At 59.9% G+C, this 26,940-nt stretch overlaps 1 protein-coding gene across 1 annotated transcript in view; it reads right to left on the bottom strand.

Moving 5' to 3' along the window:
• Nucleotides 1-26,940, bottom strand: part of TCF20 (transcription factor 20) — a 171,193-nt gene extending 144,253 nt beyond the window's left edge. Inside the window, exon 1 of the mRNA XM_045083767.1 lies at nt 26,923-26,940. The gene's annotated coding sequence lies outside the window, so the exon portion shown is untranslated. The remainder of the gene's footprint in view (nt 1-26,922) is intronic.

Below are 26,940 nucleotides of genomic sequence, written 5' to 3'. Positions count from 1 at the left end.
ACTGAGAATCTCCAGTTGCCCTGGAGGTGCCCATCATGAAGGAATGAATGAACAATTAAGTAGGGCTTAGGGCTGCACAGGCTCTACCATGGGCTGTTTCCTGACAGTCAGTAGGCCACCTGTCAGGCACCAGGACAGGACACATAGCCCTAGCCCTGCCTGCTTCAGCCCAATGTCTCCTGGGAATGGGATATCCATGGACACAGTGGACAGAGGTGGGTTCCCTGGGTGGCCTTGACCTTATTAATGGGGGTATGACAAAGCCAGGCCAGGTGGGACCCTAGGCCTAGAAGAATCCATGAAGGGATCAGTGAAACAGATTTAGTTCTGGAATTTACACTCCTTATCCTAACAAAGCAATTGTCAGGACCAAAGCCCAAGGTGAGGGCCCAAGTTCATAGCCACCACCAAACTTACTGTTCATTCCCCAGTGTACGGTGGGCCCTGGGGGGACAAAACCACAGACAATGGCTGCCGTGGCCCAGACCCCCATTGCTGTGAGGCCCATCATCTTCCACCCCTGCTCTGCACCACGGGCTCCCCAAATGGAAGAAGTGAGTGGTCCTCTTTGCCATGAACCAGGAGGGGACAGGTCCCTGGAAGCTTCTGGAGCATGTCCTCCCCTTCCCAGGGTCTGAACACCGGGTGAGGGTGTGGGGGCCTCAGCTCCCCACCTCCAACCTCCCCACGCCCATGCCCTGCGTGCCCATGCCTGGGCCTCAAGCCCACACCTCCAGAGCTCAAGGGAAGGGCGGTCGGAGGACGGCAGCCGCATCTCCGGGCTGCTGGCTTGCTGTGCCAGGGGTGGTTCATCATTCTCCAACCAGGAGAGTTCAGGACAACCAGGTTCTTGGCAAGCTTCCCTGTTCAGTCTCCCCTGCCTGGCTCATACCCCCACAGTGGACCCTTAGGCAAGCCTCGTGACTTTTCTGGGCCTCAGCTTCCCCACCTGGAAGTACAGGTGACACTGCCCGCCTGTGAGCAGCGTCCTGTAACTTACACCCAGGGTCTCTTCAGTGCCTGACACTCCGCAGGCAGTGCTGGCAGGTGGGTCTCTGCCCGACACATGGCAGGACTTCAGCGCCAAGGCTGCTGACCCCATGGGGCCTGTGGTGTGCTGCCAACCAGGTGAGGGTGGCCAAGGCCTCTGAAAGCCTGAGGTGGCCTGGAATCACCCAGTGTCCCCTCTCCCTGATGGGGAGGACCCTGCAGCTGCCAGCAGAGCCCTGAGCAGGACGCCCTCTTCTCACCCCTGCAGGCCTCCTGGAAGGCTCCTCTCCATATCTAATGCCACTGGGCAAAATCGGGTTCCCCTTCATGGCTTACACCCACCACTTCCTCTGGGGGTTTCCTTGGTCCTCTGCCAGAATTCGTCGGATGCCTCCAGAGCTGTCAGGACCCCGGGCTCTGATCCTGGATTACTCCCAGTTACCCAAGATTGACTGCAGCCTCAACAGAATTCTGTGAGCACACGAAGCTTAGTCTCACCTCAGGACCTTTGCACGGGCTATTCCCTCTGCCTAGAATGCTTTTCCTACATGAGGCAGTTTCCTTCTTGTCTTTTACCTCCCAGCTAAAATGCTCCCCCTCTCAGGGCAACAGCAGGGGCAAGAGCGGGGGCTCCATCGGCTATGTTTAATGCTGCAGGCTCGGTACCTAGAACGACACGGCCATGGAGGGGGAGTGGGGGGCAACCGGAATCCCCTTCCCTGAGAGCTCCTAGGCTCCTATTGGGGCCACCCCCACCCAGGGCTCCGTGTGGCCACCCCAGTACGGGGAGGAGACACCTCCACTAAGCTAAGGACCCAAAGATGAACTTGGAGGTGATGCGGTGCGTATCTGGAACTGGCCAGAACCCATCCCTTCCGGACAAATGCTCTGGGGCAGATGCCTAATGCGAATCGTTTCTGTCATCAGGACACGGAGAGGACTGACACGGACCAGCTGCCGCCACCGAGGGACAGGCTGCCGGGGCATCGATGGGCTCTCAGCAAAATTGATGGCCACTGTCAGAAAATGATTTCCCCACGGCCCGACGCCAGCCCTCGGAGGAGCTCAAATCCCAGGCAGCGATGCCTCCTGGGGCGGGTGGGCGGGCGGTCAGGCAGGCAGCCAGGCGGCTGGCCGCACCTGGCCCAGCTGCTTCCCCAGAGCCGGGGGCCTGCAGTTCCCAGGAGGGTCGGGGAGCCGGCAGGGCCCACGCCCAGGAGGCCCGCACTGAGCGCCTGTGGGACAAGAGGGAGCCGTCTCCCCCACGTAAGAGTGGGGGCTCCTGCCTGTCCCCTTTAACTCACTTCTGTACCTCTGAGCCCAGCACTGAGCCTGGCACAGTGCAAGAACCCAGTGAACGTTGAATAAATGAGCAAATAAATAACAATTCTCAAAACCTGGACAACACCAGGCCAGCATCTGGAGGAGGGGTTCCCCAAATAGACAAGGGGAGGAGAGGGCACAGGACTCTGGCTGCCCAGTGTCTGCCTATCCACAGCTACCCAGTGGGGGAGGGAGCAGATGGGGCAGGGGACATGGCCCAACAGCCCTCCTTGCCTGAAGTCTTCAGGTCATACCTCAGCAGAGTACTTGTTTTTAAATTGGCCGTGCCTTCTTTTTTAAAGATGACAGGAAATTGATGACGCAAAGCTGTTTTCTGTAGTTTTTTAGAAACACCCAGAATTGGGGAGTGGCCTGAGGAGACCTGGGGATGGAGGGGCCGTGGTAGCCACCTGCAGGACTCCCACAGGACCCAGTCCTGCCCGGGAGGAAAGGTTCTGGGAAGGATCAGTTCATCATTGATCCTGGGCCACCCAACAGGAGGGCCTGAGGCACTGGAAGGCAGGAGAAGCCAGCGGGGGCCTCGAGGGGCTGGCGCCAAGCTGGAGGCCCACGGGGATAGCCCCCCATCCTGAGGGGCTCTGTGCAGCCCTCGTGGAAGGTGCACTGAGGCAAGCACAAGCTCAGGGAAGGACTCCCAGGGGGCAGGCATCCCGCCTGGGTATGAAGAATGAGGGAGGTGATGGCAGTCAGGCAGGTGCAGTGGGTTGGACACAGGCAGGAAGAAATGCAGCCACTCACTCATTCACTCAACAAACGTTCGCTGACTCTACCTCTGGGCCAGCTGCCCAGCTGGCCAGGGGGCCAACACTGAGTGAGACTCCCTCCGTCCTCGAAGGCCCCTCAGTGGGCTGGAGGCAGACCCTTCTGCGGTGCTCCGGTCCAGGCAAGTCACGCCTACTCTCACCTCAGGGCCTTTGCTGCTGCTGGGCCCTCCGGCCGCGATGCCATCTCTTCCTGTCTGGTCAACAATTCCCTCAAAACTCAGCCCAAATGTCCCTTCCTCCAGCAAGCTTCCCTTAACCGCAGGGCTGGGAATCAAGAGGAAACCACAGTTTGTGGAGAGGGAAAGAAAAGATGAGAACAGGGACTCTCGCTGGTCGCCAGGAGCCTCAAGGGCAGCCCAGGCAGAATTCCTTCCCACCAACTACACAAAGCCACACGTGTGCCAAGGCCAGAACCCAGCCAGCGAAACCCCCACCACAGTAGGAAATCAGCACCCCTGCCCAACGCTGCTGTCCCCTCCTTCCAGAACACATGAGGCTGTAGCTCTTTCCTCCCACTGCTCCCCATTGATCCTGAAACCCAGGAGAACAAATGCTTACATCTGTCGGCTAATACAGATCCCACATCCTACTGCTATAATCGCTCCATTTCACAGATGCGGAAACGGAGGCCCAAGGACAGAAGGTCTTTCCTGATCCTTTGTCCACGGAAAGAGCAACTTCTGGCTCCAGGGCCTCCCTGGAGGGACTGGGGCTGGCATTCCTGTCCTTAATACCACCCATGACTATGTCACCTCCGCTGGGCTGCCTCATGCCCGCCCTCTCCGGCCCACCTTTTCTTCCTGAAACCAGGATTTGATCGTATCAGGTGCCACCGATGGCTCCCACTGCCTTCTGGATCATGTCCAAACTCCTTGGCTTGGCAATCTCCTGGGGCTGGCACCTGTGGAACTTTCTGGTGCCATCTCTGTCACTTCACTCCAGGCATAGCTAAATAGTGTCCCTCCCCCGAAGGCTGGGTGTCCTCCAAGCCTGGGTGCCCGCCTGCCTCTCCCCCTGGAACACCATTCCCAGCCAGTGGACTCCAACTCGGCCTAAAGGGGTCTCTCTAAGATCACATGCCCCCGAGAACCTTCCCAGACAGGCGGCACTGGCCCCACTACCTGTCGGGCCTCCTGTGGCAGCGGAGAGCGCTCCTGGTGCCTGGCCCCCGTCTGACTCATCCCCCACCTTCCCCACCCGCCCTCGCGGCACACCCTCAAATTTGCTGAAATGAATAAATTATCTCATTTAGCCACAGAGCACGCCCAGCTCGACTGTTGGCAGTTCAGCCAAGAGCCCTCGTGTGGAAATCACCACAATGAAGGTGGCAATATTTCACCTCGCCCAGAAATTTACTGCGAGTTCTCTAGTCTCACGAGTGTGTTTGTGTGTGTGTGTGTGATGTTGCGGGGGGGGGGGGCAGTGCTAGGTGACAGAGCTTCGATTTAAGCAGAGATGACAGAGAATCTCCTCCTTCTCCAAATGTGTCTCTGGCCCATCGAATTCACCCAAGCCCTTCCCCGGTGCCACCTCACTGTCCTGCAAGGGAGGTGGCCAGGGACAAAATACCTCCCCCTCATTAAGGTGGAAACTGAGGCTCCCAGGCCAGGTGACCGGTGGGCAGTGTCAAGCCACAGATGAAGGGCTCTGTTCTCTCCTCCCTGTCAGGTGTGGGCAGGAAGGGGGATATGAGACCCAACAGTGAAGCAGCTGGCAGAGGGTCACCTATGGGCTTTCCCATGACCTGGCAGTGAAGGAGGGATACCAAGGTGGGCGCAGGGTGACCGCTTCCTTGCAGACCTAGAGAGAAACACGGCAGCCAGCCAGCAAGGCCCAATTAGGTAGCTGGCTTCAAAGGCCTCTACGCACCAAGAGGAGCCAGATCCCACTGGAGCCCGGGCAGGAAACCATCTTTGCTGTGCCTCGTGTGCACCTGCCCGTCCCCTGGCAGCCCCATTGGCCATGCTCCCAGAGCCCCACGGGGCAGGCAAGCCCCAGCAGCCTGGGCTCCACACTGGAGGCCTCTACCAGCCCCAATGGGGGAGCACGGGCCAGGGGAGGCCTGGGCCTTGACCCCACCACCCGCCCTGGCCCACTTACCTGCCAGAGGCCCTGGCCGCAGCCATGTGCCCAGCTGGGGCGGCCCAGACCCCACCAGGCTCACCAGGCCTGATTTGCATATGCTAATGAGCCACACATCCCTTGCTCCCCTTGCCAGCTTGTTTGGGGAACGGCTGGATCCGGCTATACCTGTATCGTGCTGATGTCACGCCGAGCTATTTCCAGCCTGGTTGCCATGGAAACCACAAGGCCTCAGCTCCAGTTAGGAGTTCAATATATAATTTACTTACTCCCCCATCCCCCCAGCCCCACCCCAAAGAGACTGGGGCGTATGGGGAACAATCGACTAAAATATACAATACCCTCCCTTCCCTCCGTGGCCTGTACAGAGGGGGAGGAGGTGACGGGGGTGGGGAGCATGGCGCAGCGGAATGGTGAGCCCATTTGGGAAGAAGGGGGAACGGTGGGGAGGAGAGAAGAGCTTTCCTCATTAAGAAGAACAGAGGCTGGCATTTGGAGAGGATTCCGGGGATGGGGCTCAGGCCTGGCAAGGGGGGCAGGATGGGGCCCTCTGCTCAGTGACCCCCAGCCCTGGCGGACCGAGCCTTCATCAGGGACCTCAAGTGAGAAAGGACTCCAGGCCCAGTCACTGAGCTGTGGGAGACCAGCTTTACTCTAGAACATGCCACGGCGACCCGGCGACTGTCTCGCTGGCGCCGGGGTCTGCCGTTCAGACGCGGTCCCGAGAATGGGGTGTTGGCCATCCTCAGTGTGCAGGATACCCCCCACTCCCCGGGCTACCCTGAGGTCCTTCTGGCTCTTTCTACACGCACTCACTGACGGCAGCTCCATACCATACTGGAGGGGGGCAGGAGAGCTGGGGCACAGTTCCACGTGCGGGGAGCCCCCAGGCTGGGCTGGGGAGGACAGACGGTTGGGGAGAACCAGGTGAGGGCCACAGTGAGAGTGACAGGAGCACAGGGCTACGGGCCCACCAAGCTGGCGTGTGATGTCTGGGGGCAAAGTCAGAGGTGTCTTCCTGGAGGAGGTGCTGCCCTCAGCTGAGACTCGCAGGGTGAGGACTGGGGTAGAGCGGGAGGGTGTTCCAGGCAGCAAACACAGCAGGAGCAAAGACTGGCCTGGAGGCCAGAGGGCCGGGCCCATCCGCCAGGGCTCCCAGCTTGGTCTTTCCCAGCCCCACTCCTGCCTGGGCAGCCGTGGAAGGCTGTGGGGGGCAGGGCCCTCCTCCCACGTCTCTCCCCCGACGCACCACACTAGGACCCAGAGGGGCTTTGGGCAAGTCATTTCCCTTCCTGGCCTTCGTTCCCTTCAGCGCCCAGAGAGGCAAAGGAGACAGCAAGTGCTCGAGGAGCAGAGCTTCAACCTTCTGCCAGTGCCGGAACGTTACAACTATTATATCTAATTCTCACGAGCATCAGGGCCCCTGTTTCCTGGATGAAGAAACAGAGGCAAGGAGTGGACAACTAAATAAAGCGTCAGGGCTGAGCTCCAAGCCCGTCTTCACACCGTGCAGAAGCCTAGACAAATATCCCACGAGGACAGGCGAGGCTGCCGGCAGAGAACTCCGTTTTCTGATCCTCTGAGCAGGACCCCCAGAGGAACTGGGCCTCCCGCCCAGCCCCTGGGCTCCCCCAGCAGCTCCCCTTTCACTCATCTTACCCCACAGGGGCCCCAAGATCCTGCCCTGCCACACAGTTCTGTCCGCCCCCGCTAACCAGCCTGCCCCACCACGGCTGTGTTGGTCCCAGCAGCAACAGGACAAGGGAGCACAGTGAGTCCCCAGTTCCTCGTCACAACCCTCAGAATCGAGCCCTTCAACTTCTCCACCTCCGTCTTTCGTTCTCACCCTTGCTCTCTCTGCCCCGGCCACAATGGCTTTCCAGCAGCTCCTTAATCTCACCAACCACATTCTGGCCTCTGGGCCTTTGTACATCCTGGTCCACCCATTCGAAATGCCTTTTTCCCAGAGAGCTGAAGAAAACACTGAGAACTCGGCTAATGAAGCCAGACAGCCTGGGTTTGGTGCCAGTTTCGCCATTTGGTGGACGTTGACTCTGTGTATCATCTGTAAAATGGGCATGAGCCCCCCCACCATGGCCTTGTTGTATGGGTTAGATAAGCTAACATGCGCAGAGCAGGGCCCTCGTCACTCAGTCAGCTGCTCTTACTACGACCACCTCAGAGACACAAAGCCGGCTTCCTCCACCTTTCAAGTCTCTGCCCCAGTGTGTGCCCTTCTCCCCGGCACCCCCACCGCCTTCTCCACTTTCTTCCCAAGGCTCTCGTGGCCCCTGACACCATCAGTCTCACAGGCTAATGTCTGTCGCCCCCCAGCACACCACCTGGGGAAGACAGGAAGGTCAGGCACGTTCGCAGTCTGCCGGCTGGGTGCACAGTAGGCTCAGCATGTCTGGGGATGGACAAAGGGACGGGCGCACCGGGACACGAATGAACGAAGGACATGATCCACAGGCCTCCCCCGGGCTCCAGAGCCCTCCTCAGTAGGGATTCTGAGTTCACGGGCCACACGGTGGGGCCCACAAATTCAGGGGGCCTCGGGCACTAGAATACCTGGCCAGCAGGCAGTGCCTCTCCTGGGGGCGCACTGGAGGTGGGGGCCCCCGGTCAGCCCCCAGGGCCGGGCATGTTCGCAGCTGTGTTTGTCTGTGCGCCTGGCCGTCCGCACTCCCCCACTGCCCCAGTAATGTACACACGGCATCCCAGGAAACTGCAAAAAATGAGTTAATATAACATTATGGCTGAGAATTTAAATACACAGGAGTCAGGCAACGCAGACTTACAGTTCCCCAAGCAACTGTAAAAAGCACACAAGCAATTCAGGAGCCCGGGCTGGGAATGGATTTAAGGCCTTCTCGCACCGAGGCGGACCCAGGGGCTGCTGTGGCGCGGCCTGTCCGTGACGGACAGAAGCTTCAGACAGGTGGCCTTGGAGGGCACAGGGGAGCACCAGAGACATGCGTCTCAGGCCACGTGGCTGCCTAGACATGGCCTGTTGGGGGAGACGAAAGACGCTCCATCAGGGACCCCCAGCTTCCCCCAGCTCGGGCCACACCCACGCCCCCAACTCGGCCTCCTGTGACCAGCCCCCTCTAACGGCTCGGAGACCCACAGGCAGCTGGCATTCCTGCCCACTCCATCTGCAGAGGCATGACCCATGGGACAGCAGCCCAGGTCCTTCTGTCCCCTCTCCAGCAGAACAGAATCTGGTCTACACTTCCTGATTCAAGAACATAGGTTCTGGGGCACCACCAGGGTTCATCCAACTCTACCACTTCCGGGCCCCGTGACCTTGGACCAGCCGCTAGCTCACTCTAGTTCTTCAAATAAAACGGGGTGGCTATACCCGCCTAACACGACTGAGGCAACTGGATGAGTTTGTACGTGCAAAATATCTAGAACAATGCCTAGCTCGTAGCAAGTGTTTGATAAATACGAGCAATTATTAGGGTGCCTGGTGGCTCAGTCCGTTGAGCATCTGACTCTTGGTTTCAGCTAAGGTCACGATCTTGGGGTCCTGAGACCAAGCCCCACATCTGGGCTCTGCGCTCAGCGGGGAGTCTGCTGGTCCCTCTCCCTCCCGCTTCCCACCACTCGCTCACTCACACGTGTGCGCTCTGTCATTCTCTAAAATAAAACCTTTTAAAAAATATGAGCAATTATTATTGCTATCATCATTTTTCCCTTCTTGTCCAAAAAGAATCCAAGGAAGCCACAGGACACACAGTGGCACTTAAGCAACTAGAGTAAAAAGAATTTCTTCCTTCTTTTCTTCCCTCAGTAGACTTCTCGAGAGCTGACGGCGTCAAGCCCTATCCCAAGCACCAAGCCGGGGACTGCTGTGAACACTCGGAAGGGGGAATGGGGTCCCAACACCCATGGTAAGGTCCTTCAGAAGCTGGCGACAAGTCTGGCCCGGGGCACACGGTGGCCTTCACACCCGGACGCAGAGAGAGGGTGGGCTGGAAGACAGCAGAGCGACGACCAGCCGTCTTCTTGATCACAGCGCGAAGTGTCAGCGGGGGGAGGTCCAGGGTCTCCTTGGAGCTTGTCGGGAGGGACTTCTGTGCAAGACACAGGCCTGACATGGGCCAGGAAGGGCTGGAGAGGGAGGGATCGCCGCTCAGGTCCTCCCAGAAGCATTCTCGGGGGTGAGGGGGGCAAAGGAACGTGTGTTCCCTGAGTCCAGGTTCAGGTCACCCATCTGGCTCGGTTTTCTTTGGTGGCTAGTTCAGAGGCTGAAGTGCCCCCCGGACAACCTGACCAGAGGCCCCGGAGGCTCGGGATGCAAGGAGAAGGCTGGGCGGCCGGAGAGAACTGGGCAACACATGGCGGCCATGAGACCAGAGTGGCTGGGCTCTGAAGACACTGGAGCCAGAAGGCCTTCGGCTGTCACCTGCCTCAAGTGACAGGCACTGCAGGGAGGAGCTGTGTGTTCAGGGCAGGGGACAGCATGATGCTGAGAGAGGCGGGGGTGAGCTCTTGGTCAGGCAAGGGTGACCTCCCTGAGGAGGCGACAGTTGAACTGAGCCCTGCTTGGCTGTGGGGTGAGAACTCTCCGGGAAGGGGATCCCACGAGTGCAAAGGCCCTGGGGCAGGAAGGGGCCCAACATGATGGAGGAACAGGAGAGAGAGGCTGGGAAGGTAAGCACAAGACCAGCACCTGATCCCGAGTCCAGCCAACCGGCCGAGCGCGGTCACATGTTCCTTGCTGGGGCAGACACAAGAAAAGCCAAGAAGCACGGATCACAGGGATGCAGAGCACAGACCCCAGAACAGGGGCCCGGGTTTGAAGCCAGCTCTGAGCCTTGGCTGCCTCATCTATAAAACGGGGGTGACAGCTCTATCTACTGCAGGAGGCTGTGGTGAGGGTGATCGAGGCAGGGTGCCCCAAGCATGTTGTTATTACTATTACTAATGCGGGAAGCGGCAGGGACTGAGGGAAACCAGACCAGGGGAGTGAGGAGGAGCAAAGCGGCCAGCCTCCATGACGAGCAAACAGGAAGACAAACAGAAGCAGTGATATCGGAAAATAATCTATAATTTGAGAACTCATCTGCGCTGCTAGTTGTGAATCATGCACTTTGCCAATGGGCTTTTACAGCCATTGTGATCTCCTGGCCACTCGGAGACTATCATTACCCCCATTTTACAGGTGAGGACACTGAGGCTGAGAGAGGTGAGGCGGCTGGCCTGAGGTCACCAGCTTATCTGTGGATGGGGTAAGACAGGAGGATCCCAGCCTTGGATGCCAAATACGGGACTCGGGCGGCCACGGCCCAGGACCTGGTTCTCTCCCCGTCCCGGGGCTTGTCCCTCTTGGGCCCGTGTCCTGTGCAGAGCTGGGGCTCAGGAAACCACAGCTGGGTGAGCGAATGAACAAACGAATGAAGGAAGGAAGAAACGAATGTCAAGTACACATTAATACAGGCTATAAGCCAGCAGCCCGGACCAGACACTTCTCCAGCTTCCGGGCCCCTTGGCCAGCCGCCCTGACCGGACATTTGCTTCTCTGGGCCTCCTCCCGGCTGGGCACACAGATGCTCCATGGAGCCACTGAGAGGTGCTGGGCACAGCAGACATCTCTGTTGGGTTCCCCCCCACCCTCCACCCCAGCTGTCCCGGGGCCAGGGCCAGGCAAGGGGACGTCCCTCCCCCAAGAGCCTAGGAGAGGAAAACCTCCAGAAAAAGTCCCCTGAGATGTCCCCTCTGCCCACTGGCCCTCCATCAGCCTCTTCCCTCTCCCCTCGCCAGGCAGAGTTCCCAGGGCCAGGCGCACCTGAGGGGCCCAGCAACACCGCTGCCTCCCCAGTGGAGCCCGACTTCCTCCCCATGAGTGTCACCAAGAAGCGGGGGCTGGCACCAGCCCAAACAGCACGCCCGGCTGCGAGTCACACCAGTGGGTGGAAGGGAGGCCCTGAAAATGTAATTCAGTCCTGCCAACGTCTGTGCAGTGCCACGGGCCTGGGCATCACACCAGGAGGCGGACGTGGCAGGGGACCAAGGAGGGGCCACAGCCTTGGCTCCCAGGAGCACAGAATCCTGACCGGCGTCAAAGCCAGGCACATGTCACACCAACGAGGGCCTGCACCAGAGGACAAGGCCCCTAAGGACAGGACAGAGAAGGTGTAGTGGAGCCAGATGGCCTCGGACGGAGAAGGAAGGGACCACTCAGCAGAAGGCGTACAGGAGCAAAGGCCCAGAGTCTCCAAGTTCATGGTGTGCGGGGAGAAGGTGGCTGTGGGGTGCCGCAGGCCACGTCCAGGGCTCCCCTTCTGCCTCCTGCTCACCCTGAGGCCCATGGGCCTGTGCACCTCTGCAAGCGTTATTTTCTCAGGCTGAGTGGTCCCCAGGCTAGGGGGGCCGTTTCAAAGGCTCATGAAGGCCGGGCCTTCTGGGCCAAGGCAAGGGTTCCCCTGGCTGCCAAAGGGCCGGGTTCCCAGGGTGCCCAGCTGTGTCCCTCAGCAGGAGGGACCCGCCCCCTCCCTGGGGACGCTGCCCCAGAGATCAGTCCGTGCAGGGTACAATGGCCTCGAGCTGGGGCGCTTGGCAGGACCACCTCCACTCTGGAATCCCAACGGGATCCTGAGGCCTCTGGTGCGACTACCTTGCAGCCCAGCCTCGCCGTCCGACCCCTACAGGTATGGTCTCAAGAGCGCTCCCCAAGAAACCCTCCACAGGGACCCCTGGGAATCTGTTCCTGTTGAAGCCCACCTGTGATGACGCCCCCTCCTTTCTGGGTCATTCCCAGCAGACATGGCCCGCGGCTTTGTCACAGACTGCTCTCTGGCCAGACCTCGGGGCGTGCATCAGACAGCCCATTCCAGCTGGGGCCGGTGTGCTGGTGCCCAGCGGGCCGATGCCAGCTTCAGAGCAAGGATGGGGGACATCCCCCCAGAGCACACCCAGCATGGTGAAGGGCAACAGACCCCGAGCCTCATGGACCAGGGCAGCAGCCCCAGCTCGGTGGCCCCAGACCAGCTCTTTATCCCTCGGGGGCTCAGTTTCCTCATCTGTAAAACCACAACCTCGGTCTAGAGTGCTTGTAAACTGGCAGAGTCACCACGTCCACTCCCTTGGGGGGTGGAGGAGGGTAGGCTGCCTCCGCTTCACTCACCTTTGAAAGAGGAACCCAGAGAGGGTGATGCCTTGCCCAGCATCACACAGCCTGTCCGGAGCTAGAGCTCTGGGCACAGTCCGCCTGGCTCCACCAGCGGCCCCTCAGCCACTCAGTCTTTTAAACGAGCCCTTAGTAAGGAAAGTGAGATCTTTCTCCAAGTCCTGAAACGAATCCCGGTGGCCTTGGCTCAAGAAGGGGAAGGGGACTAATATGTATTAGGTGACTACTGTGTGCCAGGTGCGTCCCCAGGGGACACTGCCTTCGTGGCAGCCGTGTGGAGTGAGGGGGACCATCCCAGCTTAGAGGAGGGGCCGAGGCATGGAGGGGTCACAGAGCCGAGCCGGGGTTCACGACCAACCTCCCAGGCCTCACAACGGAGCAGCTCTGAGGGGGGACAGCACCTCTGTACCTCTCTAGCGGCTCCGTCCTGATGTGCCCTCCGGCAAAGTTGGACACACCCCCTGCAGAGTCCAGCTCTCCAGAACATTTTTCTCAGCAAATGACCAGGGTGTCCTGGGAAGGCAGGGGGCCTGGGGTCCTAGCCTCCCTGATAGGTGTCCCGGAGGACCTCCCTGAGGCAGGACAGTCTGTGTGCCCTCCGAATCCTGGTGTCTGATGGCTCTGACGCCCAGTCCTCACTGAGGATGTGTGTGGAGGCCGCTCAGCCCCAAGACCCCAGCAGCACTCAACACACCGGACTCGGGCCCCTTCTCAAGCACAGCCCCCACGCCACAGCCCACCCTGAGCCCGGTGCAGCCCCCTTTCCCATCCCTGCTTTCTTGGTTAGAAGCCCAGTCCTTAGCTTCAGACTGCCCAGGATCAAATCCCAGCTCATCCACTCCCTGGCTCTGTGACCCAGGGCAAGTCACTTAGTCTCCCTGGGCCTCAGTTTCTTCATCTGTAAAATGGGGAGAGGGACCAGTCGACCTCACAAGGTCGTGGTGGAGTCAAGCGGATGACATATGTGAAATGCTTAACATGAGCCCAGCGCACAGCACGGGCCTGACACTCCTTCAGGAGCACCACTGTTTACTCTCCCTGAGGTCATTTGCCCTGGCCTGTCCCAGGCCCCAGAGGAACTCCTCGGTGCAGGTCTCGGCCAGAGAATGGCATTTTGGTGGGAAAAAGAACCCGAGCACAGGACAGGGTCGGGGCCCCAGAAGCACACTGTGGGGCTCTCTTGCCGCCCTCACTGAGGCTGGAGTCCAGCCCATGCCTCCCCCGTCCACCATTCAAGAGGCCTGTGCCACTCCACGTGGGCCTGCTCTGCCACACCCGTGTCCCACCAGCCTCCTCCCTGGCTCATTCCAGCTCTCCCCATCCATCTCTGGTCCAGGGCGGAGACCTGCTGGGGTCTCCCAGGGCCAAGGCAGGCGAATCTGATCAATCAGTTTTCTTCAGGAGCCCCCAACTTCCCCAGGCGGGCGGCGGCAACAGCAGCGGTCACAACATGAGCGGCGATAAGGCAGGAGCAGAGCAGTGGGAATTCCTCCCTTCCTGCGGTAAGGCCGTAAACCTGTCCTGCAGCCCAGCTCCCAGGCTGCCAGGGGCTGCTCCTGTCTGCCCGGCAGCAGTGGAGAGCGCCTGTCGAGCCCGGCACCCAGCCTGGGCACACCTGTTTCGGAAGCGGCCGCAGGACAGATGGCAGGGCAAGGCCCAGGAACCCACAATCCCCTCTCCAGGAGGAAGAGGGAGGAGGGGGAGGAGGCAAAGCGAGGAGAGGCATGGGGATGAGGCTGGGAAGCCATCAGTGATGGGCCAGAACACAGGCTCTGTGCTGGTGGCAGCGAGCCTCAGACCGTATGGCAGGAGGCAGTGGCGAGACCAAAAGGGTAGTGGGGACAGGATGGCCACAGCAGATACATGCTGGAAAGCCAGCAAAAAGACTGCTGCAGGCATGCAGAAGGGTGCAGATGGGGCCCAGCTTCAGAGGTGGCACAGAAAACCGGGAAGCAGCCAAGGGTTGGCCCTCCCAGACTCACCCTCCTGAGTCCCCTTCCTCCCCCTAGCCCCCACCCCATCCAAGCCAAGCCCTAGGAAAAGGACGGCCTCAAACTGCTTAGAAATGGCTCAGTAGGCGGTGGAGGGAGTGTGGGCTCAGGAGCGACTAGACTCAAATCCGAGTCCTGGCCTAGAGGAACAGGAGACCCACTCACTGTCTGCCGGAGGCCCCAGGCTGCCTGCTGGCCTCTTTCCCAGCCCTCCTCCACTGGGCAAGAGCTTAAGCCCTGGACTGGCTCCAGGGTCCCAGCTCAGCCCCCTTCTCATCTGAGTGTCCGCATGGTCTCTAACCGAATCTGAGCCAACAACCGCTGGTCAAGGGCCTCTCGGGAGCCTGAGTCTCAGTTTCCCCATCTGTAGCACGGAACAGTGATCCTCCCCGGGGCCGGCAGAAAGATCACATGGTGTCCTTGTGCAGTGCAGGGCATAAAATAAGTTCCTTCCCTGGGAAGCCCTGATACCTTTGGTATGTCACCAGATGACTCACATGCCTACTTTCCACCACACTTCCTCCTTCCTACCTCAGGACATTTGCACATGCCGTTCCTCCTGCCTGGAACACTCTTCCTTATTGTTCTGGGCTCAGTTGCCACCTCCTCCAGGAAGCCCTCCCAGGTTCTCCCGGTAAAGTCTCCCACCAGAATGCAAACTCCATGAAGGCAAGATAGTGACTGGCTTGCCCACTACTGTATGTTCTCATCAGTATTTGCCAAATGCATGAATGAGACACAATGACAACCATCCAGAGCCTTCCGTGACAACACAAGGCCATCAGGGAGTGATGGTGCTTGAGGGCCGCGGAGGTCTACAGGCCTCTGACCAAGCCTACAGGGTCCAAGAAGGATCCCCAGAGGAGATAACACCTTCGCCTGAAATCCGAGACTTAGAGTTGCAAGGTCCCCACCACCCACTTTAGAGATGGGGAGACCGAGGTCTGCACTTTGAGCGTCCTGAGAAAGCTACCCTGTTCCACCATTTAAGGCTCTGCCAAGCGCCCCCCACCCCCGGACAGCCCATCCCAGTCCCAGGGGCTGGCCGCTGTGCACTCAGGACCACCACCTCCTCCCTGGGTCACCCCAGCAGTGGGGCCTCTCCAGGCTCGGGCAGCGCTGGGTGCGCGGCTGCGTGGCTGAGTCGGGCAGCTGGCAGCAGCGCGGCTCCGAACCAGCTGTTTGGATGACAAACTGCGTTCAAGCTTCATTAGGGTAATCACGGGCTCCCCTCCCGGCAGCGCTGCGGAGCGCGACTGTCAACCTGAACTAATCAAACCCGGCCCCAGGACACCCGCCCGCCTGGCTGACAAGCTGCTAAGCCGCGGAGCCACCTTGCGCTGCGCGTCTCCCGGCCCGGGCTGGTCCAGCTGGGCCCTGGAGAGGGCGGCTGGCCTCCCCAAGGCCTCTGGCACACTCCCCCAAGAGCCTGGGACCATCCAGACTGTCAGGCCCATTTTTTTTTTTTTAGTTAACAGCCAGGGAAACTGAGCTCATGGTGGGAGTGAGCAGGCCGAGGCCACCTAGCTATAAGGTAGGGGAAGCCAAGCTAGGGCCCAAGTCTGCGGTGGGGGCTGAGGGGGGAGCACCACTCTTGCCCCGACTGCTTCCCACACGCAGGCCTCCCAGGGCCCAGCAGGCCAAGCCGGGATAGCAGAGGTGGACTCAGTTGTGTGGCCTTGGTGAGCCCCTCAACAGACCTCAGCCTTGAGCCACACACCCTAGCAGGCGACACAGGCAGGGAGAGCGCTCTGATGGGCGCCAGAGCCGATGCTGGAACAGGCACTGCTGTCTGAGCAGCATCTGCCCCGAGACTTGGAGTCAGCCTACCCCCCAACCCCCGCTCCACTGGCTGCCCCCAGGCCCATGACCATCTGTCCCACATCCTCAGAATCACAACCTGGCCAGACGGGCCATGTCTGGCTCCTTTCTTCAACAACTGGGGAAACTGAGGCCCGGAGAGGTAGTATCAGAGACAGGGGGAATAGAGTAGAGGGGGAGGAGTCTGGTTGCGAGAGGCAGACAGATAGTCACTCCTCCATTCACCCGTCCATCCACTCACTCCACAGATCCCAGCAGAGAGGCCGCAGCGTGCCAGGCTCCCCGTGTTTGCTGAATGAACAGCTGACTGGAAGGATGAGTGAATGAATCAATGCACGGTGCCGGGGATGCAGCCGTAAACTGAACAGACACCATCCCTGCCTCCCGGAGTTTACTGTCTAGTGGGGGAGGCAGATGCTTAATAGACAACTAATTACAAATGACACAAGCAGTGGAGAAAAACACATGACCTAGCCTGATGACATCCACCAGGAGGTCGCAGCACGTGTGTGGAGGTCCAGACCGGCCAGCCGGAGGAGGTGGCACACCAGCTGGGCCATGGAAGGAAGTGGAAGGCAGACGGGGGGAGGAACTGCATGTGCAAAGGTCCTGAGGCAGGAAGGAGCTTAGTGCTTCTGAGGATAGAAGACCCATTCAGCTTTTATGTGGCTGGAGGGCAGTAACGGGAGCAAACACAGACAAGGCCAGGGGGAGGATTTGGATCTTCCATCCAAGGGCAGTGGGAGCCTCTGGAGAGGTGTGAGTAGGAGTGATCTCTGATGCCACGAGGAGAGTTAGCAGGAGGGTTCCGATGTCAATTCTGCCAACTTCCACTAAAGCAACAGCATGGACAACTCACACAGACATCCTGCTGAGTGAAAGCAGCAGATGCAAAAGGAGACACACTGTGTGACCCCAGGTATGTAAGATGCGCAGACGACAAGACCAGCTTCATGGTCCGATGCTAGTGGCGGCAGGTGGGTGGTGACCAGATGGGGTGGAGAGAGCTTCCCGGGGCACTGCATATGTCGAGGTCTGGACCTGGAGTAGCACTGCACATACATGTGTACATGAAAACCTACCCAGCTATACACAGGATCTGTGCACTTTTCTGTATTTAAGTATACCTCCAAAAAAAAAAGTAAGTGAGAACAAAATCCTGACTCCATCACCCTGCCTTCTCCGTCTGCTGGCTCAGTTCCTGCATCTGCAAAACGGGGGCAGCAACAGGGCCTGCCTCACTGCGCAGAGGGTGCCAGAGGGTGGTGTGTGCCCAGGCTGTGCATAAACCCCGTCCAGTGACCACAACACCGGGAAGTTGGGGCGCACCAACACATCAGTGCATCTGGCTTCCCTCTCATCTTGGCCCTCTGTGGGCCTCAGTTTCCCCGGTTGCAAGAGGCCGGTGGTCTCCACCTGCTTCAGGGACAGCAAAGAAAAAGGGGTAAAAACCCTCATCCAACAGTGAGCCGACCTGCTCCCAACCATAAACCTGAGAAGAATCCAAAGTTGGGGACCCACGCACGCCTCTCTCTCCTGGCTCTGCACGTGATGGGTGTGGAATCAGGCCTCAGGGGCCCACTTCTAAGCTGGACCCTTCCTGCACACCTACTGTGTCCTAGCCTGGAGGACCCCCACCAGGAGCAGTGCCAGCCCACCACAGTGGTTCCTGCAGGGGCCCGCTGGCATACGGGATCACAGGGGCAGTGGGAAAGGGGCCAAGGGGCCCAGGCTAGAGCTTAGAGCAAGGCTCCTGTGAGAACGGGCTCCACAAAGCCCTGGACGAGCCGCTGGACAAAGTTAATTCAAGGTACCACGTCACTGGAAGGGTCACATGGACAGGTGCCTGTCGTGCCGCAGGCCACTGGAAGAAGGGAGAAGCCTGGTTCCCTGGATGTAGGCTAAGCGTCACAGTGGCCTCTTGGAGACCTTGGACAGACAGCCTTGGGAAACCAGTGTAACCACTAACATTCCAGCAGGCTCAGTTCTCAGGAGGGTCCTATTACTATCATCTCCTCCTGAGTCTGCCAGTGACCTAGGGACAGGTCCGGGTGGGGGCAGGGGGTGTCAGGCTCACCCTCAGCTCCATTTTACCGAGGAGGAGACTGAGGCTTGGAGAGGACATAGGCAGGGAAGAAAAAACAGCTGTTGACCCCTACCAGGAAGGCCCAGCACATGTGCAGAGATCCAGACAGGCCAGCCAGGGGAGGTGGCTGGGATCCCCCACGGTCAGTGCCCCCGGGACACAATCCCTGCTCCCGGAGGGTAAGGCCCAAGTGCTCTGTGCCCTGTGCTCCCCACCACCTAGGGGGTCACTCATTCACACCCCGTTCACTCAGGAGTCAGTCAACAAACATCGACAGAGCGCCTCCCCCCGCCCCCGCTGTGTGTGGCAGGCACTGTTCTAGGAGCTGGCACAGTGAAGGAGCACGCGGGGATGTAGACTCCAAATTAACACCAGCCCCACCTGCACCGCCCTCAGCAAACACCAAGAATAACCACAGGGGAGAGGGCGACACACCCAGTGCACCGTGAGCCCCTCCCATCCTCCTGCCAGCTGCCGGGGGGGGGGGGGGCACAGCTGTGCCCATTTTACAGATCAAAGAGGCTCAAATTCAGTAACTTGCAGGAGGTTGGCCTCCCCGCCTCTAGTGGGGACTGGATCTAACCCCCAGCGTGCAGGTTGCTCTGTCCCGTCTGCCTCTGAAGGGGGGTAACCCTTCCCGTGGAGTCTGTCCTAGGACTCAGTGTGAGCCCAAGCCTCAGGCCTAGGCCCTGGCTAAGCGCAGTGCCCACAGCAGCGCACCAGCTGGCCCTGTAATCCAGCCTGGCTTTGGCCTCTGCCTACACTCCTGGGGTCTGGGGTCTGTGGGGCCACCACAGACCATCCCTGCCCCTGGGGACCCTACCCGAATCAGCTTAGCTCCAGCGGAGACCCTAGCTCTGTGCTGGTCCCCGGGAGAGACACGGGGAGTAAGGGAGACAGACAAGAAAGTAGACATCCCCACCTGGGATGCTCTCCCCACCACACCTCTCATAACTGGTACCTTCTCTTCCGTCAGGTCTCAGATGAAAGGCTCCCTGACCACTCTGCCCTCATCAGCGCCCCCCAGGCCCACCCATGGCCCAGCACCCCTCAGCTTTCCGACACAGCTGTGCCTACCATCCTGTACCAGACATGTATTTGCACACTTCCCAGCGGACGGTCTTTCCGGCTATATTGTGAAGGCTGGGCCCTGGTCTGCTTTACTCACAGATGCCTCCCTCTCGACCTCGCCCCCTAGCACAGGACCTGGTGCACAGTAGGGCCTCAGTCTTGTTAAGTGAAGACATTTGCTGACTGAATGCTGGCTGGCAGAAGGAAGAGCCCAGGGGCTGTGGGAACGCAGTTGGGGGCACCTGTTCCCCCCGGAGCAGAGCAGAGGGAAGGGAATGAGGAAGCGCCTCAGAAGGCATAGCGCCCGGTGGCAAGAAAGACCTGGGCTCTGGGGACCTCCAAGTGTAGTAGCTGGACGTGGGAGGTGCCCAGGGGGTGCCCAGGGGGTGACCCTGGGAGGCCAGCAGGCTCTGGAGGGGGCAAGGCTCCAGGTGCGAGGAAGGGGTCCCCGGCATTCAGCTCAACTCCCAGACTAGCTTGGCCCCGACTCACCTTCCCCTCCAGGCCCACCCAGAGTGAGTAACCAAGTTGTGCGGGCCAGCCTTCACCCATCCGGCACCCGCAGGCACTAGGAACACGGTCCAGGCACCCGTCCACAGGTCAAGGATCCAGCCCACCACCCGTGCAGTCTGCAGCCTGCAACCTTGGCCCCGTTAGCATGGCCTTCCCCAGCCAAGCAAACCAGGTGGCACCAAGAGACAAAGCAGCCTAGGTGGGCTTTCTCACTGCAGAGGGTGGCATGGCTGCAGGCAGCAGAAACGTCCCTTACGTGCCCCAGCCAGACCCGCACGAGGGATGGCCTCTCACACACACGCCAGCCCCACCTGACACACCCCGGGGTTGGTGGGCCAGATGTCCTCCCTCTCTCCAGGCCATGGCTCCCAACTCCCCTCCCCTTGGACAACCTCAGCTTTAATCACCAGCCCTAGCTGTCCCTGGCCCTCCACCCAGAGGTCAGCCAGCTTAAGCCTGTTCCAGGTCACCCTTCTCCCTACGTGGCACCTCTCCCCCGGCCAGATGCTCACTCCAGAAACTGGGGCTTTATCCAGGCCTCCTCTCTCCCCTCAACTCCCCAGGCCACATGGACCCTCCCAGCTCCAGCCCTACTGCCATCTTCCTCATTCCCATCTGCACCTCCAGACTTGCTGCTGAGACCCTCTCAAGATTCCCCATCACAGGGAGAAAACCCAAGTGCCCTCCAAGAATGATCTGGCCCCCTGGCCCCTACCATACCTCATGGCCACACTGGCCTCCTTTCTGCCCCTCAACAGGCCAAACTTAGATCCGCCACAGGGCCTTTGTACCTGTCTCTGCCTGGGATGCTCTTCGTCCTGATCTCCCCATGGCCAGCCTTCTTCATCCTTCAGCTCTCAGCTCCTATGTCTCTTCTTGGAGAGGCCTCCCCAGAGCACCCTGGCCAGTGGTGGCCCCATGCCCACCCTCCCCCGCCACCATCAGATGACACTGGGTCACATTCCCTTTTTCCTTGCTCATTGTCTGTCCCCGCAACAGCACGGGACCAGCAGGACGCAGCGCCTGTGTCTCAGTGGTAACTGGTGGAGCCTCAGGGTCCAGCGCATAGTAGGTGTTCCATGGATGAGTCAATGACCTGCTAGTTTCCAGGGCTAATTGGATCTGAGCACATCAGGGGCTCGCTCCTGGGGCCCTCTGGATGCTGCTGCTTCAGCCCCTGTGGTCTGGACTTGAACGGCTTCTCCAGGCTCGACCCTGGAGTTTCTCCTCTCACTCTGATTCCCAGACCCAGACTCTTCTGGGATGCCCTTCCTGCCCCTTCTCTGCCAGCAAACCTTACTCACTCCTGAAGACCCAACTTGAAAGGTCACCTCTTTTCTAAAATCCTGGCTGCTGCTTCTCACCCGTCAGGACTCTCCTGGTTGCAAGAAGAGATCTAGCTCAAGGTGGCTTGAGCAAAGAGGGGAACGTGACTGTTATGTAACCGACAATTCCAGGGATGGTTTCAGGCATGGCTGGAACCAGAGGCTCCGAGGAAGTAACGTATCCTTTCATCTCAGCTCTGTGCTGACTGAGATTCCCTACCCTGGATACGGCTGATGGGAGAGAGCAGCTGGTGGTCCCACATCCACATGCTCAGGTTCAGGAACCACAGCCAAGACCCTAAGTCCAAGATCCAGGGCAGCCAGTGATGGGCTCAGACGGGCCAGGTGCCCATTTCTCAGCCAGTCACCACGGCCAAGAGGAAGGGGTATTTGGGCCACCTGCATCTCACGATCACTGTGCGTCCCAGGACCTCTAGGTGCCAGGAAGACAATGCACTCACACCCCAGTCCCACGCCCCGGTCCCAGTCCCACGCCCCACACCTTTACCCCTCGGTCCCCACCCATGCCCCGCGTGGGAGGCAGGTGGCGGGTACCCAGCCAGGGCCCTGGATGGCCACGGCTTCGTGGCACAAGGAATCCCCTCTCCCTTGCCGCTGGGTCCCTGGTGCCCACCCCATGACAGCCCCAGAGGAAGGCCCGAGAAACTTTTCGCCTGATTGAAGGGAGGCGGGCTGTGCCGAGGAGCCTCCCGTGTGCGGGGTGTGTAATAACGGGTTAACCATCACCCCTGGCAGGCAGCAGATCTGCATTTTCACGGAGGCCTCAGGGGGACACAAAGCTTAAATGGCAACGCAGGGGGGAGGCGGGAGAGAGGGGGTGCTTGGCGGGGGGGGGGGGCCCTCGGCGGAGCCCCGGTCCCAGCAGCCCAGCCTGCGGGGGCCACTCGGCCAATAACGAAGAGCTCGCTAAGGGGCCGCGAGTGGAAGGGCTGGGAAATAATTACCGAGGAGGCCCGGGAGGGAGGCGGGGAGGCTGGCGAGAGGCTTAATGAAACTGCTAACGCGTTAGTGATTCCTGCCTGCTCAGGAGGGGCGGAGGCAGACAGCCATGTTGCCAGCTCCTGCGAGTCTGCCAGGCGGGACCGGCTGGGCACGGCGCGAGGCGGCAACAATAGGCACCTCGCCGTCACCCGCCTCCCTGCACGTGACTTCCAAAGGGCAAACCTCCGTACATTCCAGTCCGGGCCACGGTGTGTTCCGACACGGCTCCCAGCAAATGGGGCTGCAGCCGTGCAGATGCATTCGAAACAGAATGGCTCACATTCTGATTCGACGCAGACTCACAGAGATCTGGGCACCAGGGTGAGTGGGGGGCGGCAGGGGGCGGGGGTCTGGTCCCATTTTCCAGCTGGGAAGCTGGGGCCCCGGGGAGGTCATCCACCTCTCCAGGGCCAGGGTGGTTCCAAGAAAGCATCCAGCCCTGGGATGGCGCCCCGACTCTGCATGTCTTTTCATTCTCCGAAGAGCTCTGTGGGGTGGGTGGGTGCCACGGCCCCCTTTAAGGAATGTGCCTAAAGTCACACTGCACGGCCAAAGGGGCAGGAATCCTCCCCCACCTCCCACTGCCCAGGGCATGCACTCCTGGCCCCATGCTCCAGTGTCCACACGAGGGTCACCCATCAATGCCAACCTGCTCTGTGGCTGTCAGTGTATGACATCTCATTTCAGCTCCCGAGGAGACAGCAGAGGCACAGAAAGGTTAGGTGCTGTGCCCAAGGCCACACAGCCGGTTGGCTACAGGGCAAAAACTCAGAGCTGGGTTTTCTGACTCCAGAACCGTGTGCTTTTTGTTCCAACATTCCACCATGCACAGTGGGAGCCCAGGACCCCCTAGCAGGTTGATGGAGAGATTTGGAGCCACAGAGAAGCCTAGGGTTCTCCGGGCAGCAAGCAGCAATCAGGGCAGCTGCCTGAGGCAGAGGTGACCACAACATAGTGCTCGCTTGCCCCGTGCTGCCACAGGTGTGTGCCAGGCAGTTCGCACAGTGCCATCCCGTTGTGCAGACAAGGACAGTGAGGCCTGAGAACGCAAGAGCCACACGCCCATAGTGGCCCAACCAGTAAGTGGCACAGCCCCAATAATTTGACCATCCCATGATGGTCCTGGTCCACCTGCTGCCTACTCCCAGCCTTGAGCAGGCACTAGGCCAACCAGGTGCTTCGAGAACCCAATCCGAGGCATGAACTGGAGGCCAGCAGTACCAGGTACCGAGTCCCCCCTGTCCCAGCACCCCTGGATGCACAGGAAAGACTGGGAGTCAGAAGAGTGGGTGCGGAGAAGGGTCTCAGCCCCCCCACACTCAGCAGAGCCTCCCCTGCTCACACCTCAGAGAGCCTGGTCTGAGGAACTCAAGGGGCCAGGAACTTGGTGACTAGCTGGGTCCCTCCACATTAGAGTCTGGCGCAGACGAGATCTGCAAGGAAAGATGACACCATGCCCACCTCTTGGGTGTCCCTCTGGAGCCTTCCAGATATCCCTGGCCTTGGGAAGACTGCTTTCTAGGGATCTCAGCAGCCCATGCAGTCCTGTCCCCATCTGTTCCCAGAACTGTCTCCCCAGGGAGACCAGCAGCAGACAAGGCCCCTTCTGAAGCCCTCTGTGGGCACACGACCCCAGTACAGGAGGCAGGTCCTGGATGAATGAATGAGCGGGTGAATGAATGATGGAGATGGAGCGCACCAATAGCACGGCCCGCGGCAGCCCGCACTCAGCGAGGAGGCTCTGTTTCTGTCTCCCAAAAGGGATCCCCACCCCACAAGAGCAGCTCCAGCCCCTAACCATTGACAGACAAGGCAACTGAGGCTCAGAGGGCCCAGGGCCTCATGAAGGGCATGGGGCAGCCACAGGATTTGAACCCGAGTAGCTGGGCTTGAGTCTGGTCTGCTTTGTCCTCGTTTCCAAAGATGAATCCATCCATACACACTCCCTTATCCGCCCTCCCACTCACTCCGGGCGGGGGGGCATGACCATGCCTGTCCCATGGACCCGGGACACCCAAATGCAGAGCAGCGGAGGCCCCAACCCCAGGTCACATGTCCAACAGAAAGCAGAAGGTCTTCAACCTCTGCCATCTTCCTATGCTCATCACCCCTTCCACACACCAAAGCTGCCTCCTTCCCCATCATCAACGCAGTAAAGAGAAGGCAGAGGGGGAGGGGGAGGGGGAAGGCAAGGAGGAAAGCCTCCCCCCAGCCCACAGCAGGCTCCTTTCTGGTCAGGGGAAAGGCCTCTAATGAAGGCTGGCGGTGTCAGCCCGGGAGCCCTGCGGAGCTGCAGGGCGCTCATCTCTGCTCCCAATTAGCACACAGGTCCTCCATCAAAGCACACGCCTGCTGCCAGGAGCAGAGGCCAGAGGGACGGCCCTTCTAACAGTCGGCAGAGGCCACGGCTCTCTGGCAGGCCCCGGGCCCTACCCCTTGCTTTTCTGGGGGGAGTGCAACCCCCCTCAATCCCCTCACTCACTCACACCCTCTCCAATCAGCCAGCTCAGGGCAGCCGCCGTCACCCTGGGGGACGCGCTAATGAAGATGGCCGACATTAATCTCTTCCCTCTCCCGACAGGTCAATTTATAGTTCCATGGGGAGCCCTGGCGCTCGGCCAGAGGGCCTGACATAACTCTCCCTGTTCCCTGGGAGGACGTCGGGGGTGGGCTCCATGGGGCAGAGAGGGCTGAGGGACTCAGGGGACAGGGCAGGGAGGGCCCTTCCAACTGAGTGCCCACCGCCACTGCACCGACAAACCCAGGTGGGACCTTGGTCCCTGACGGCCATGGCTGAGGGTCAAGGCCTGCATCTTCTCAGGGCAACTTGCTCACCAGTAGAAGACCCCCAAGGAGGCATGACTTTCCACTCCCACTGACTCCCGGGGGGCTTTGAGAGAGCCCCTCTAAGGAGCTTAGGTCCATCTGCTTTTGCCAGACTCCCCAGTTGTTCCTTCCTCAAGGAACGCCGAGCTGGCCGTTCCGGGGTTGGCCTTGGGCGTGTGTCAGCCCTGGCCCCTGCTTTCCCAGAGCTCCCAGTCTGGTGGGGAAGGCTGACACAGAAGCGTGTTTGGCCATGCTGCACCATGTGAGACCCGTAATGGAGGGACTTGCCAAGAGCAGGGATGCCCATGGGGAAGGCACAGGGACCCCACCCGCCTGAGAGAGCTGGGGGTCTAGGAGGAAAGCCCAGCCGGGCCCTGAGGATGAACAAGAGTTCAACAGGCCAGAAGACACAAGGGAAGGGATTTGGGGGAAGAGATCATCTCAGATGGGGGAGACCCAGTGTTCAGGGGCTTTGTGTCCAGGGGACAGCCTGCTTAACAGTGGCGAGGCTGCAGAAGTGGGCAGGGCAGACCACAAGGAAACTCAGCCTCAAGGGGCAGCTCAGAAGTTTGGCCTAGTTTAGGCCCGTGGACCGCTGAGCAGTTCACAGCTCAGAGCTGCCTTTAGAAAGCCAGCTTGAGCTACGGTGTCCCAGACTGATGGCTGAGGAAGGGGAGGTGAGGTGGAAATGTCCAGCCCAGAGGGTAAAAGCAGAGACAGATATTTGAAGGGCAGGACCAAAGGATCCCTGTGGTTGACCAGAAAGATGGGCAGGTAGTCTGGGAGGCCACAGGCCTGGGATCTCCAATTTGGTGGAGGTGATGCCTTTGGCCCCGGGGTAAGATAAGGAATTGGACCTCATGCTTAACCTGTGAGCCCAGAATGTCACAGCAGAGCCCCAAAGGCAGGCCCGGGCTTAGGAGAAGCCAGCCCCCAAACGTTGAGTGCCAAATTCTGAGCAGTGTCAGACACCACCTCCTGGAGCCAATGCATTTCTTAGAGGAGGTGAAGCCCGGGGGTGCGGGTGGGGGGGACCTGCCCCAGGGCCCAGACACTCCAGGAGGAAGCAGGAGCCTGGCAAAGGCAGGGTGTGAAGAGAGGCAGCACCAGTGTGCTGGACAGAGCCCTCCTGCTTGAAAGCCTGTGGGCCAGGCTGCCCCCATGCACACCTGCCCCCAGGGCCCAGGGCACCTTCTGCACTTCCTAGGCTCTCCCAGAACCTCTGCTGAACCCCTGCCCCAGGCCCTGGCCCCTCCCTGTGTCCTCCTGTTCCTTCAAGGCTCAGTAGCCCTCAGTAGCCTCAGTTCCCTCAGTAGCCCTGGGAGTGTCCCCATTTTCCTAGGTTGGAGACCCAGGCCCAGAGAGCTAAGGGACTTGCTCAAAGGCTCTCTCAGCTTCTTGGTGCTACAGCCAGGATGGAACCAGGGTCCAAATGACCCCCAAGCACAGACTCTTAAAGAAAAGAGGAAAAAGAACAAGGCCGAAATAAAAAGCCTCGATGCTCACAGTGACTGCATTATGGTGGTGGGACAATGGCTGATTTTTTTTTTCTTCTTTTCTACAATGAAATATTCATACCCTCACTCCATGGCTGTGTGTGCCCTAGTGAGGAGAGCTCTGGCTTTGGCGTCAAGCAGCCCAGGGCTCAAATCCTGGCTTGGCCACTTCCTAGCTGGGGACCCTGAGCAAGCGATTTGCCCTTTCGTAGCCTCTGCTTTCTCATCTGTACAATGGGGACAAACCCCCCCCACTCCAGCCGAGCGGATCACACCGGGCGCACAGTAGGCACGCAGTAAGTGCTAGCCTCAGAGCATCACACCCCCGCGTTCTCGCCACCTGTCCGGCCTCCAGAGGGAACTTGAGACGCCCCCACGTGCCAGACGCTGCTGCTGGGCAGGCACCGGGTCCCCGGGGCGGGCGCCCACCCATCCTCCCGCCTCGCCCCGCCGCGCCCGCGCTGCCCCCTTACCCTGGCGGCCGGAGGGCC

The sequence above is a fragment of the Mustela putorius genome, unplaced genomic scaffold (genome assembly GCF_011764305.1).
Source record: "Mustela putorius furo isolate JIRA1106 unplaced genomic scaffold, ASM1176430v1.1 tig00000738_pilon_pilon_pilon, whole genome shotgun sequence".
NCBI classification, from domain to species: domain Eukaryota; kingdom Metazoa; phylum Chordata; class Mammalia; order Carnivora; family Mustelidae; genus Mustela; species Mustela putorius.
Note: the sequence above shows the minus strand (reverse complement) of the source record. Positions and strands in the feature narration are given on the sequence as shown.